Source organism: Sciurus carolinensis, chromosome 8, assembly GCF_902686445.1.
Source record: "Sciurus carolinensis chromosome 8, mSciCar1.2, whole genome shotgun sequence".
In the NCBI taxonomy this organism is placed as follows: Eukaryota; Metazoa; Chordata; class Mammalia; order Rodentia; family Sciuridae; genus Sciurus; species Sciurus carolinensis.
Genome location: NC_062220.1, coordinates 52,637,843 through 52,653,509, shown reverse-complemented (window position 1 = coordinate 52,653,509; position 15,667 = coordinate 52,637,843). Strand labels below are relative to the sequence as shown.

Here is a 15,667-nt window from a genome sequence, read left to right as displayed (position 1 = left end):
AAACACATTGTTTTACATTGCCATTTTTGCTATGTACATTGTGTTATTTATCACAAAACAATGTCTTACATGGTCACCATCTTGTCTATTTGTCCACCTTTCTTGTCTGCTTTGCAGTAAAATTGTGTATGTACTAAATATTCAGTTAAACATACTCTCCTTTGCCCTGTAGTCAATTCTTTGAGAATTGCTTATGTCCTCTTTTCACACCATTTGTATCTGCAACTCTTGCTAGATGAAAATTAAGCCACAGCTCTCACCCACCCGTCACAACTAATTTGGACATGAATGGACGCTGGGCTCTAGCTGACTGAGGTACCTTCTTTCTCTCCATGACTTAGAGTCAGAGAACCTATCTGTTACTTTTGAGGAGAGTAGAGTCAGAACTCAGAGTGGCCATGTTTGGGTCTGATGCATTCCAAAGTAGAGGAAGTCATGCTAGAGAGAGAAGAAAGGCATTCTTCTGCCTGGAGATGGAGAGATAGGTGATCCTGTAGTCCTCTATCAACACATAAAATAATTTTAGTTCATGGTTTTCTTGTTCCTGGTGCCAGTCCATTTGCAGTCTCCCTATACTCCCTGCCAGTTGTCTTGGTGAAATGGCCTATGCCTTTCCATGAAATCATTCCCAGTTTTAATGAATTGATGCTACAAACAAGCCCTTCTTCTTGGGACCATGTGTGTGTCTCCATTGCCTTCAAACACTCAGCCAGGTGAGCGGCCTTTTCATCTTTCATGCACCAAGCTCACCACCTCACACAGAGCAGCGTTAACAAAGTGAATGACTTTAAATTGTTTGTTTTACCACTGCTGATAATCTTGAATTTAACACAATACTATACAGGTAGTAGACCAGAATGATTTTAAAGTGAATTTAAATTAATTTTCCTTGAAAACACTTTAGCATCTCAAAAAGATACTGGAATTTTTTTCTAAGATCCTGGACTGTGGCAAGCTTCAATTGGGAATTACTAAATTGGACTGAAATATGTTATGTAGTATAATTGACTTTTCTTTTAGTGAGTTACTTGCAATTGGAAAAAGCAAAGATACTTCTGAATTTGGAACTTATTCCAGTAAATAGTGCTTCTTGAATCTGGATTGTATCCCAGAGGTTTCTCTTGTTAATGAAGGAGAAGACAGATGTTTTTATGTTGGTAGCATGGAAACATTCAGATGCTAAATCCCAAATGAACATTTCAAAGCTTTCACAGATGCATGTTTTTAAAACTATAATATATTCAAAATGGAAAATATAACTATTTGAAATGTAATTTAAAGGTCTTGGTCCTGTGGGAATAATAATGTCATACCTCCAAGGGAGAGTAATGATGTACTGTAAAATACACAAAGAATCTGTCATACACAATTGAGTGTACAGGTTACCAGATAGGGATTTGGAGTCAAGCAGCTTGGATTTCAAACAAATTCTATAAAACTAATCACGAGTCATGTAATTCTCAGTAAGCTATTCAACATCTCTTAGCTACATTTTTCTCATGTAAGAAAAGTGGAGTGTGGATGCAAATAGTATTTACCAGGGTTTAGGAGAAATTAAATCAGGCTACTAACTAAAGAGCTTTGCATAATACCTGAAATATAAAAAAATTGTAGTGTATATGAGCTATCAGTGGGGGAGTTTCATTGTAGTAGTCATTAATGACAGATTTTCATCTGATTTTACTTCAGTCCTGACTCTGATAAGAATTGGATGGAAAGAACTATAAAATTGCATGTATGATAAAATTATACTTATAAATAAATGATACATAAATTTGAAAGGGCAAACACCAATATTTCATCAGTTATCTTTCTAATGAGTAGGATAAGAAATGTTTTTAATTCTTTTGGTGCTCATGCATTTTCCAAACTCCCTACTAACCAAGACAGTCTTAGTGTTGCCCTCAACTGCATTAAACTTTATAGACAGATTTCTTCCTGAGCATGGGAACTTGACTTACCTCCCTTTATTTAAAGCATTCATTTTAGAAAACCAGCAGATGTAAATTCTTTCTCTGCCCCTTTCAGATATAAATCCTCTCTAATCCAAAAATGTCTTTCTCAAGGACCTGGGAATTATTGCTTTGAAATGCAATCATAGAAGGATATGGAGTCTCTTATTTCCCAGTCTCTGTGGGAGAATAGAAGCCTAACTTTAATAAATAACAATTAGCAAACACAGATGGTCTGATCACATTGATGGATCTCCACAGAATATTCCCTAGTACTATTCCAATAGCTTGCTCCAGATTTTTAAAATTCTGCCTTTTATTTCAATGGAGCTGAGTTCGGTTTTTCTCCATTATTACAGGTCTCTCCTATATTGCAACAATTTAAATAAAGTCTCCATTGCTTGTTTGGCTTGTCTGATATGTTTGTCTTTTACATTATAAGCCCTATATCTATGATAAAATGAAAACACAAAGGACCTATACGTACATAAAAGAATATTTGTTAACTAAAAAAGCTAAAAAGGAACTGAAGTTGTGTTCTTAAAGGATTTGCTTTCAAACTTGCTTCTTCTTAAAAATTACAATGATTGTATTACAACTGACCTACCAACTTCAAACAGTCAGCTCTGTGGATACAGTGGAGTGTCAGGGCCAGAGACACAACAGCATTTAGATTTTTTTTTTTTTTTTCCCTAAAGCATAGATCTTTAGTTTAAGTTCCCTCTGGCAATTTGATTTACAGAGTGGTGTTTGGCAAAAGACATGATTTTCATCTTATCTGGGTCCCTGGGTCTCTTTGTAAAAGAGAAGGGAAAATGTGCAGAATTCAAAATTTAAAAGGGCATAAAATATTTTCCCCTGGAAAGATTTTCTCTCCATTGCTAGGCAGGATAGAATTTCATTAGAGCCATCATACTATGGCTGCTTAGAGTCACTCTAGACTGGGATGGCTAGTGAGTTCTGCCTCTCACTGTCTGCACATCATCTGTAAAATGGAGTGATTAGAACAACCTTTGTATCATAATTATTGTCAAGATTAAAGAAATTAGTATGCATATAGCTCTTGCACTTCTAACAGCATCTCATAGTCGTCCCTCACTGAAGTGATTGTTTCCTTGTGGAAACCAAAATCCAAAGGTATAAGTGCTTTATAGAAAATAGAAATGTGTTTGCATAGAAACTATGAATACTGTTCCTTATATTTAGATCATCTCTAGATTGCCTATAATACCTAACACAATGTAAGCACTATGTAAATTATATATTAGTAAACGTACATTAAAATTATGTAAATAGGGTTATTCTGTATTATTTAGGAAATAATGACCAAAAAAGTCTGGTACAGATGCAATTTTTTTATAAATATTTTTTATTTGTGGTTGGGTGAATTCACAGATAGGGAATCTGTGGTTGCAGGGAACTAACTTTATTAATATTTTAATACACAGTGGCCAGCAGGCAATTTGACTTGAACATGGAAACATGGAACATGTTCAAATGACCAAATTGTAGGATTTTATTTGTGAACATAGAAAAAATGAGATTACATGCCCAACTGAAAACAAGGACTTGCTACATTATACCTAAAAAAACTAAATACAATAAAGAGTTATACTAACAAGAAAAGAGGACTGGGTGTCACTATAAGGAACAAGTGTGTCTGTCATACTGCCTATTTCCAAGATAATTGTTTTTCCTCCGCATAACTTTTGTGGAGAATTGTGTTTTATTAAATACCTGTATCATAATTTATTTGACCAATTTCCTGTAATTGAACTTCTAAATAGTTTCCAATTTTTCTTCATATTAAATATGTAAATACAAATATTATACAGTCCCAGGGAAAATAAAATGTATAATGATAAGGTTTCAGTCTCAAGCACATTCAAAATTCAGCAATTTTTATATGAATTTTTCTTATACTTCTGATATTGATATTTGAAGGAGGACATCTATGTGATGATTCATATGGTGTTTGTTCATCCATGTGTTCATATCTATCTAAATATGAATAAAGATATGTATATTTTTACAGTATCCAAATAAGAAATAGCTAATTAGCACCATTAAGCTGCAGATGATGTTTGAGTTGTTCAAGTAGATTTTATCTGCAGGCTTAATTTGTGTCCAATCAGCAAACAATTCAGATGTCAAAGAAGATGAGTTATACTGAAGTTAAAAGTTTTGGTTAACTGCATAATCATATTAACAAAATGCCTTATCCCATTACAGTTGTGTGTCTTCATAAAATTTTTCTGAGAACTGAATGTGAAAACAAGCCCCAATATTTTATAAGAAAGGAAATCGAAGAGCACATATTTACCAGCACCAATTATTCCACCCCTGACCTTACTTGTGTCTCACTCTGCTCTTGTTCCAACCAACTACAACATCCTTATTTCTATTTTACTTTAACTCATAGGGTGATGTTTAATTTTTAGTTGTTTATAATATCTTTATCTCAACTGATTCTCTTTTCCTTTATTTTTTGAAATATTGAAAGTGATATTATATAAGTCTGGCCCTGAAAAGGGAAAATTTGGAGGCCACTGATTATTTGGCTACTGAGTTTGATGAATTCTGTTCAATACCCAAATGTTCCTTGAGGCAGCAAAATAACAAAAGTGATCAATAGTTTTATTTCTTAGTTTAAATTAGGTGCAGTTAATTTCAGGGCTGGGGTAATGAAGAGAATTATATACAAAGGAATAAAGAAACTACAGTTTATATAAATGGTTATAACTCAAAGTTCATTCCTAAAAAGGAAGCAATCACAGCAATTTAAGTAATGGTTAAAAGCAAAGAACCAGGATATTAGGGGGTTTTTTTCTTTTTTTTTTTTTTTTTGTCTAAACTTTGTTCCAACAATATTACAAGGAGTAGCCTTTACGCAGGTGTGTAATTAGATTTGAAGTATGTATTCCTAGAAGTGGAATTGCTTAGTCAGGGGATGGGACACAGAAATGCAATTGCTATTGTCAAATTACCCTTTCAAGTGATGGTGCCTGTGTACACAGTCACCAAGAGCCTGTTTCCTCTTATACTCAATGACACTAGGTAATATAAATCATTATGATTTTGTTTGACAAATTTAAAAAATGAGATTTCTCTGATGTTTATATTTCTTTATAAGTTAGCTCATTTATTTTTAAAATTCAAAATCAACTTTTCTGAGTGCTTCTTAGCACTTAGGTCTGCACTTAGACCAAAAAATTTCATATAATAAATATTTGAAAATATAACCATAACAAACCAACATGCAAAGATAGAAAAAATATAGAAATAATTTTAAAATTCCTTTTTAGTAACAATATTTTAAAAACAGTGACTAGGATAAATGAAACAACAAATTTTCCACAACTATAAATTGGCACAAAGGAACCCTTATGTTTGTATTCTGCTTAAATACCATATTTTACTGAAAAATCTAAATATGGAAAATATTGAAATGATGCAACTCTTTCACTATTTGGAAATTTAAGATTTGCAAAGTACATTGCTGCCACTTCTAATTAAAGTAGAAATGTAATCTTAGTGGCAATAAATTCATTCACATTATCTTTTTTGCAAGGGTACCAGGGATTGAACACAGGGGCACTGAACAACATCCCTAGCCCTATTTTGTATTTTATTTAGAAACAGGGTCTCACTGAGTTTCTTAGGGCCTCACGTTTGCTGAGGCTGGCTTTGAGCTCATGATCCTCCTGCCTCAGTCTTCCCAATTGCTGGAATTACAGGTGGGCACCACTATGTCTAGCTCATTTACAATATCTTACCAAGAAGCTTTATAGTCATTAAAAGAAAAAAAATGAAATAATATTTTGAGCAGTAATAGCTCTATAGAGTTTGATAAAATTTTGTTCAAAATATTTCAATTTTATGAATATTATAATTATTTATTCAAATTATTTACTTGTCAAGGAGGAACTAATAACTGAGAAAATAACATAAACTTAGAGGAAAAATGTTTTTAGAGCAGAATAAAGAGAAATTTAAAAATCAATTCTGCTCTAAAAGTACAATTGAATTTATTAAGAAAATAGAAGAATAAAGAGGCAAATTAAAAGAAAAAGTACTTGCACAGTCAACCCTAATATCTTTTCTCAACTGTATACTCAGTTAAAACCTAAGTTTCCCATGTTCTTATAATTAATAATGAAATATGTGACATGAGTTTCCCACAATATATTTAGTAAATGGAGTTATACTTCTGAAAAAACAAAAATAGAATTAAGACTTCTGATCAGTTTCATGTGCAAGGGGTAAAAAGGATTTTTCTGTTTGTTTGTTTGGTTTTTTTTTTTTTTTTTTTTTTTTTTTTTTGGTACTGGGGATTGAACTCAGGGACACTTGACCACCGAGCCACATCCCCAGCCCTGTTTTGTATTTAATTTAGAGACAGGGTCTCACTGATTTGCTTAGTGCCTCCATATTGCTGAGGCTGGCTTCGAACTCTGGATCCTCCTGTCTCAGCCTCCGGAGCTGCTGGCATTAGAGGCATGCACCAAAAGTCTTTTGACATGGCTCATATGTGATACCTCTTACTCTTCAATATCCAGACACTCTTGACTGAATTACATTTTCCTTGTTCCTTGCTCAGTAGTACCTTCATGCAAAACTAGGCAGCATATTAGAAAAGATCAAGAATCTTAAATCTGTCTAAAGTTGTTTTTTGTGAGCATTGCTAGTGATATACTTGAAATAATAGGTGATTCAATCTTTTGAGTTCTGAAAATTAGTTGAGCATTTAATAGTTCTGTGGAATCCTCAGCAATGAGAATATTCAAGGCTTGTTTTGTTAGCAAAGTCAAGTTCAATTCGGCTAGACTCCCATGGGAAGTTGAAAATATTAACACTGAGTCAACTTCCTAACAGGAATTCTAAGTTATTCCCCAGATGCATTCATTGTTCTGTATTCTGGAGGTTCAATTTATTATTATCTGTTAAATAAAACCTATGTTTTCCTCCAAATATCTTAACCTTTTTGTTTCACCAATTTCTTTTTTTTTGTTTGTTTGTTTGTTTGTTTGTTTGTTTTCATTCACTTGGCTATTTCTCTCAGGGAAAATATCCTATGAAGTGTGCAAATATGGAACAACTTCCCTCATCCCAGATTAACAAGAACAGGGCTGCTTGTTTAACTGGGGCTGGTAAACTTTCCGGAGAGAATCAGATAATAAATATTTTTGGCTTCGCAGTTGATGCAGTCTGTTGCAAGGACTCAACTCTGCTAGTATTGCTTGGAAAGGAGCCATATGTGAACAATAGCAAGTGACTGTGTTTCAATAACACTTTCTTTACAAAAAAGACTGAAGACCAGATTTGACCCATGGTCCTTAGTTTGCTGATCTCTACTTCCAACATAACATGACTAAATAGAAAACAATTCCAAATCGTTTGAAATAATTTTTAATTTTTAATCAAGGACGTGTAGTATAATGATCTAGAAACTTCTCTATATCCTGTTTTTGTACAGCTTGGAGAGGGGAACTTTGGAAATGAAAGCAGCAATAGGCTTAGTTTAATACTAACTGCAACCATTATTTTTGGCAGCATTTAGCAACATTAGCACAGAAATTGCCTTTCATTTACTCAAGGTCCAGACACCCTCTCTCCTTACTAACAAAACCGGGATTTATTTTGAGGGATGTTCACATTCACAGCTAAAATTCTGAATTTTTCACATTCCTTACATAAACGTCAAATACATGTGTCATCCCTCTAGCAAATGATATGAGTGGAAGTCTTTTCCTTCTTTCAGTTTCAAAAAGTTCTTGTTTCTAAGATTAAAAAAAAAAAAAAAAATCAAGTCAGCTTTTGCCCTTAGTCCTTTCTTTCTTCCTGCCTGGAGTGTAGTTTTGATGCCTGACATTTCTCAGGTGTATTGTGACCTTGGAGATAAAGTCACTAGTTTAAGTTGGAGAAAACTCAAAGTTGGACGAAGATTGAGCTGTGAACCTCTTTGAAAAGATACAATCACCATGATATACTTGAATATAGATTCTTCATTAGAGTAATATAAAACTTATTTGATTAAGCCACTGAAGCCAAGTTTCTGATACACAAGTCCCAACTCAATACTATCTTTTTCTTTAAAATATCATCTCTACTTTTTTAAGAGTAACAGGATCCCAAATTCAATTTCACATTGAGTCTAATTTTATTAATTTCTCATCTGTATTCCTGGATCTACTGTTATAGTTTCTCCTTATACTGTTCTATTTCAGAACAACATTTAGGTAGGAAGTTGAGGAAATCTATAAAGCACTTTCCCTGGACTAAGGAGTCTTAGTTTGCAGGTATGTTCAGACTAAATACTTCTTCCCACAATATTCTCTGCAGGCATCACTGACCCTAAACTAGGATTTAAAAGAGTGGGACGATGAAGTAGAGATTGAAACAGCTCTTAAAAATCAATATAATATAAGGTTGTACAAGACACTGGAAATACAAGAAATTGCCCTAAAAGAAACAGCTGGGGAGCTGGGTCAGAGTGCAGTAGGTCAAGTTCTCTTTATGAATTGAACAGGGAGGATGTGTTCATGAAGGAATCACGCAGCTGGGAATGAAGGCTGTAGACCAGGTAATAACTGCCAGATAAAGGTGGCCTCGTGGCAGGAGCTACACAATCCTCTTAGAGGGTAGAGTTTGCCGTAAGATTCTCTTAAGATTTCCTTTTTTAGTTTACTGAAGCCTGTGCAAAAGTATTTATTTCCTAAAGCTTCCCCATAAGAAATGGGATTAATTATCCTAATGTTTAAAATATAAATAAAGATTCCCTAAGCCCTTGGTCTTATTCATGAGTGACTGGGCGCCCTAGAGGTAGAAATGAACCTCACACAGAAAAATAGCCTGAATGGTTCTCTCAGCTCTATGTTATGACGCTTGGAAGTGTTTTTTTTATGAGTCAGGAATTTATTTGATCATTTTGTTTTACAATGACTAACTTTTTTAAAGGATAAATTACAAGAAATTTATAATACAAATTATAAGTACTACACTATGAAAAAATGTATGTAATGTTCAAACACTCTCCAGTCTTCTCTAAGAAAATGGTGATAATTTTTAAGTTTTGTTGCATGAGAAAAAGTGTATGAATTTTTATTTGTTTTTTGGACAAAATTTTTCCCTCATTTCCCACATCAAACTTATTCTCCATGGACTGTAATCAAATACCAAATTATTTTTTCTGAATCCTTATCACTGTTAGTCTAATCAAAGGTTAACTCAAAACATAATTTTTATTACTGAATTTGCATTTGTTCATTCCAGATATGCTGAATATTTTCAAATTTTAACATGCTCTCTGCAGATACTTCATGACAATTAATATTATTCGGATGCGAGCATGTTCCCATCATGCTATGCAAATGAAGAAGGGAGGCCATTAAAAGCCCTTTACTACTCCCAACCCAGTCCAAAAAGCAATTCCCCACTGACTCATCCCCATGGCTCTTTGTAATGCTGTTTGTCACTTCACAGCAAGAGTGACTAAAGATACTGGTGTTGATATGGTGTTCATTATATTCTTCTTTGATCATGTGAGCTGCAAAGTCTCTTCAAAGTTTAAGTTTGAAATGCCAAGGCATAGGAAATAAATAAAATATACCATTAAAGTCAAGAAAAGGTCCATTCTTTATGCCGCTACTGACCCGGGTCCTGTCCATGCAGGCTAAAGAATGGGAGGGTCAGGGTAATGTCCCAGAAGTAGTGGAGCACTGGAGCCATCACACCATGTGCCATTTCAGAATGTCTGAGAGGATGCTTGGTTTTGGAAAAGGGAGGGCGTGGCTTGCCTGGGCCACAGGCATTAAGCACCTGAGTAGGTACCCCTCCCTAAACCAGGTGATTCCAGTTCAATGTGGATTATAAAGAAATTCTTCTACGTGAGCCACATTTTCATGTTGTCCTAGAATCTAGAAACTTTTCCCAAACTAACACTTAAATAGCAGTTTCTTCAAGCCTGACTCTCTTTGTTTTGAACACTGGAATCAGTCAGTTAAAGGTTCAGAAATGAGCCTAACAAAGAATCTCTACGTTCTAAATGTTCAAGCACTGATGACCAACCATCAGCAAAAATATTTAGCGTCCAGTCATTCATATTCTAACACAATAGAAAAAATTCTTCAGGTCCCATTTAATGTACTGATTTCTTCTGAGGAAAAAGATTGAGACAAAGTGTGCAACTCAGAGTCACTTCTTACATATGGTCACCTTGCTCATGGCAGGATTGATCCTTAGAGCAAAGGGAAAATACTCAGATGAAATCATCCCAGGAATGGTAGGGAGTTCATCCTGTTTAGTAGCTCGAACCATACATTTTAATGTGGGAGACCTTTTAAAAATATTTTGGTTAATTTCACTATTTGTGTTTGTATTGCTACCAGATCACAAAAAATATAATGACATGCAAAACAGCAGAAAATAAAGTAAGTCCCATTTCAACATGTCATATTCTTCTGAGAAATACTGCAGACTTTTTTTTTTTCTTGTGGTGCTGGGGATTGAAACCAGGGACTTGTGTCTGCAAAGCAAGCACTCTACCAACTGAACTAAATCTTCAGCCATAATGAAGACATTTTACAATTCTTATACATATCTTGACTGTACTATTCAAATTTATAGCCTCTCCTATTCCAGATTATTGTGAATAACCAATAACTGTCTTCCAAACTATTTTGATAAGAACATTTCCAAACAATGAACAATATTTGAGAGCTAGATATATCTTTGATTTCACAAACTGAAACTATTATAAATGTGTAGAATTCTACATAAACACTTCTGTTTTTTTCCTATGAAAATTAGACATTCTGTTTTCAAATCACAGAGTCACAGTTCTTTTTTTCTTTTTCTTTCTTTTTTTTTTTTTGGTCTCTCATTTGGTGTATATCAAGTCATTTAACCTTCTCTATGTTCATTTCTTCATCTCTAAAATGAGGTTAATAATTTTGAACTTTTGCCTTGGGTTTTTACTCTGCAGTAAAGAAAAACATTAATGTCTGTAAATCACCCTGGGACCTATGGAAGAGAAGTGCAGGGCTGAAAGGAGTTATTCTATTTAAGAAAGGGAAAAGTAGATACACTTGAGTAAGTTCATTTCACATGTGCGTCCTGCTTCAGTGAAGTTGAACGGAGAGGGGTTGCTGGAGCAGGCAGATGTTCACACGCATGTTTGGACTGGTAAGCAATAATATTGAGAGTATTGCTATTCCAGACGCATAGAGACTTACTGACCTGATCAATTTGCTTCTTCATTTATTTATTCACAGCTGAATTCCTCTTGTAATGCATGAGCCAAGCATTCTTGCTGGCAGGTAGGGAAATCAAGATTGCTTAGTTTGTGCTTTTAAAATGAAACTAAGAAGAAAATTAAATTCCCAATATTTCATAAATGTATTTTAGCAAATATGTCTCTATAAGCCTTATTTCACTAGCTGCAAAAGTTGGAGAGACTACTTGAAGACTACTTCCCCCCGCCCTTTTTTTTTTAACTTGACCTTTGCGTCAGTCCTTTATTGCATTGCTTTTGATCTGGGAAAAGACTATGCCAGGTATCCACTCCCTAGAACTATGAAGATCATCTGCCCTGTCATTTCTTTTTTTAAGTTTCTTAAAAAAAAAAAAAAAATACAAGGACATGACCTAGATGTCTAGACAAGTCTTCCACTTCACACTCCTATATTTCTCTGAAGAAATACTAGATATCCAGGCTTTTACCCTCTCCACTGATTAAAATCTGAACAGGCCAAGTTCTTTAAACTTGGAAAAACCTGATCCTATAACTATGAATGCAAATCTAAACAAATCTCTTGGCTTGCTATGCTGATTTGCTAATTTTTCTTGCTCTTTGCATTTCAGTGGACTTATATGGATAAATGCAGATTAAAAAAATAAAAGCAACTCATTCCAGAAGTAGAAAACATTCATTCATGCTGTATCAACTATGGTACATGTCAAAACTGATCTTCATAATGTTTATCATGCAGCCTTTTGAATGATTTAATGTACAATATTTTCCATTGATCCTCCTTGGTAAGAAGAATTGAAATTTTCAATTGTACATATTCTTAAACTTAATACAGATTAGTTTTTCATGATCAAGAAAAAAATTCATTTTGAATAGTATTAATACCCAATCACAATATTCAATAAGACTTATCAAAATCTGAAAACAAATCAATTTTTATAATTTTATTCAGCAGTAAAATATGATTTTGAATTTGAAGAAATCATAAATGATTCCATCAAGCTTATAAACTTTTCAAGATAAGAAGGACCCATTCTTATATAAAACTGACAATGATAACCTCACATTCTTAGGCTCATATCTAAAATGCAGCAAATCAAGTAAATACCTTGCATGCTCCCTTTTTCTGTCTTCTCATTAAAAAAAAATCACCTATACCTCTTGTAATTCTGTCCAAATGAAAACCATTCAAAAAATATTCTTTCAATAAAAATATGAATCAAATACTTTTGATAGAACCCTCTGCAGTTGAATCAAGTTCTCATGCTTCAAAATGTTCCCCAAAAATCTGACCATCCCTTATGTGTTAAAGTGATTACAGTTCATATTTACTCTGCACTTGCTGTGTATCAGGTGCTTTGCTACATTATTTATCTTTTCCAAACAACAGTCCTGAAAACTACTAAGTAGATATTGGGAGCTAGCCAGTTTACAAATGTTTCAACTAAACTTAGGAATAATTGAATAATTTTCGCAGTGTTTCAAGGCTAGTGAGTGATCTAAGCAAGATACACACTCAGTTCAGCCTCATTTCAGAGTGCTTTTCTTTTCTTTTTTTTTCTTTCCATCTTCTTTACTCCTAACTCAGAAGCAAAAACAAGAGGTATGAACATTGGGTCTTTTGATTCTTTTAGTTTTCACATCTCTTTATTCTCTCTCTCTCTTTTATTTTATTCCTTCTGTTACCCCCCTTGTCGGGTGCTTCAGTGTCTTCCTCACTCTCCCTCTGAAGGAGGTTCAAGCTTTTACCTCCTCTAAGGTGTTCACCCTGACACCCTACTGATTACCAAGTGGTTATAATGCTAGCAATGTTCGAAGACCAGTTTATAAATTACCAACTATGAATTATACCTCTGCATTTGGTTTTGAACACTGAACTAGTTTAGGAATCTGCACATAGTAAGATTGTGAGATTTTCTTTTCAACATACATCTCAAGGAAGAGACTAATAAATAAATCTAGCTTGTCTTAGTTTTGTGATTATCACATAGTGTTTTTATATCATATCCTGCTGACATTGTTGATTTTTAATCTGAAAATGCAGCTTAGGTAGAATTTTTCATATTGATTGTGAAAATAGCCTCAACAGCATATTAAATGAGTCACTACTGAAAAGTGTCTAAATAGAGGCAGGGCTCTAAATACAAACATGAAGCAAATCTTTACTCTCCATGTCAAGTTCCTAATTGACCATGCAATGGCAGAATTATATCAATTTGGGAAATTAATCAGGTCCTGATCATCACTGAAGAAAATATGCACTATATAAATATAGTTTATTTGTCTTGAGCAAACACTAAAATTCCTGAGGTAATTCACTAAATTGTATTTATTATCTGTACTTTAGGAATTATTTAAAAATAGACTAAAAATTTCTCTGTACAATTATGTGTATGTGTGTGTAATTGTGCACCACTGACAGATTTTATAATGTTTTCTAAACAAAACTAAACATGATCTTTCATCTTAATTTCCATCAGTCTTCATACTCATTGAGATGTCCATAATCAGTGAGTCAGCATTCTGTCATAAGATGGTTATGGATAGGTGCTAACAAAATTAATATATGAAGAGGGGTATAAAAGTCATGTGTATTCCTAACATATTGATGTGGCATACTTTAATAGAATCTTAATAGTTATTTTCACTCTTAATATCTTTAAATATACCACCATCTCTGAACCTCATCACCTTCATATTTAATTCACAGTGTCAACAGATTCTGATAAGGAAATTGTAATCAGTAAATTCTATGACCTAACATATAAATGTTCATTTTATCATAAAGCATATCAAAATTAAACAATTTTCACATGTCAGCTTTGATCAAATTTATGAAAGATGCTTTTGAACAACTTAAAAAGAGTATTATGATAATACTGGATTTCCCTTATAACTAAAAAGTGGGCTCTATTAAATCTTTGATTGATTTTATGCACAGGACAAGATATGGTTTAATCCCTTATGTAGTAAAGGGTCAGTTTGAGACTTGACCCTTACTACATAAAGAGGTTTCAAAATATTCCAACTTATAAATGGTCAAACTATAAACTATGTTGGATTAACTATAAACTAGTGTAGGCTATTTATCTTGCTATCAGATTTTAGTTCTCTCAGTGCATACATAAATTTGTGTGTATGTGTATGTATAACTTTAATTGAGAGCTCACTGAATAAGAAAATAATGGAATCAACATTAATTAAGGCCTTTCTCCATAGAATCACCCATTTGGATTCCTTTCTGATATTTACATTGCCTGGTTTAGAGATTGTGCATACAGAAATTATCCTACCACAAATAGTAATACTGGATAATTCATTGCAAATTATATCAGCACCTTCTTTTGGAGATCCTTAGAATAAATAGGACATCAACAGATGCTTAAAAGTAAAAGAAGGAATCTTAAAATATGTAATCTGAGTGTTCCATCAAGGACATGAAAATTTACAACAAATGTCACCTGCCCTCACAGAAGCAAGTTAGATCTTTTAGAAAATCTAAATTTTATCAATTCTATCAGAAAGCTGAGGTTCCAATATAACTTAATGAAATGAAAGACTAATCGTGGACCAAAATGGGAGAAACCCTATCTCAAGGTGAGTGTACACTTGTCCAACCACATGGTCTTCACTGAGTGCTCATGACCAGAACTGCAAGAACAGCAAAAGACATGAAAAAGATCCCTTTGTGGTACAGATAGAGAGGCTTATCTAAGGTTAAGGATGAAAAAAATACAAGATAAATCCTTCTAGGTTCTGCACTCTGCATGAGCTTAGGCAGAAATGTTGGTCATTTAAAAGGGCCAGGAAACACTTCCTTCAATTTAGATCCAGCACAAAGTACAGAGAGAGGCTGTCTAATATGGAGGGAGGCTCAGGAGAGTTGAGAAAACCCAACTCTGAACCTTGGATGTACAGGAGCTAAGGATGAAGCAGGAGAATCCCAGACGCATTCCTGTTTGAGATTCTACCTGACAGTGAGCAGGAGGTTATTAACCACTGTGGGAGGGACCGAACTTCAGTCTGCATTGCAGACCTTGCAGAGTCCAAGACAAATGTCATCTGCTGCCTACACTCTGGATTAAATTTTGCCAGGAGGCAGAGGTCATCTGCTGCTAAGGGGAAGTGTGAAAACATGTTCATGGTATAAACTTTGCAATGAATATGAAGTAGTCTGCTTCTGAGAAAAGTTGAGAAGTGAGAGTGAATCCCTCTGACATATGAATACATAAGAAAAGGAAAAACAAAAAAACAAAAAAACAGGAGAGGGCTGTTGCCAGTGAGCTGTTGACTACCACTGTTCTTTGAGGGAAGGCGCCACCGTTAGAAGGATGACTTTTAGGCAAAGTACCTAGCTAAGAAACTGGGAAGAAAAGACCAAGTAATAAAGAGGCAGGATGCATTCAACAAAGGGCAACTGGCTACACTGGAGAGAGGTGGTCATAGTTCTAAAAAGTCACAACTG

The 15,667-nt window shown here is 34.2% G+C and overlaps 1 protein-coding gene across 1 annotated transcript in view; it reads left to right on the top strand.

The window, feature by feature from the left end:
- Znf804b (zinc finger protein 804B) overlaps positions 1-15,667 on the top strand; it is a 545,913-nt gene that overhangs the window by 511,914 nt on the left and 18,332 nt on the right. The gene's annotated exons all lie outside the window — the stretch shown is intronic.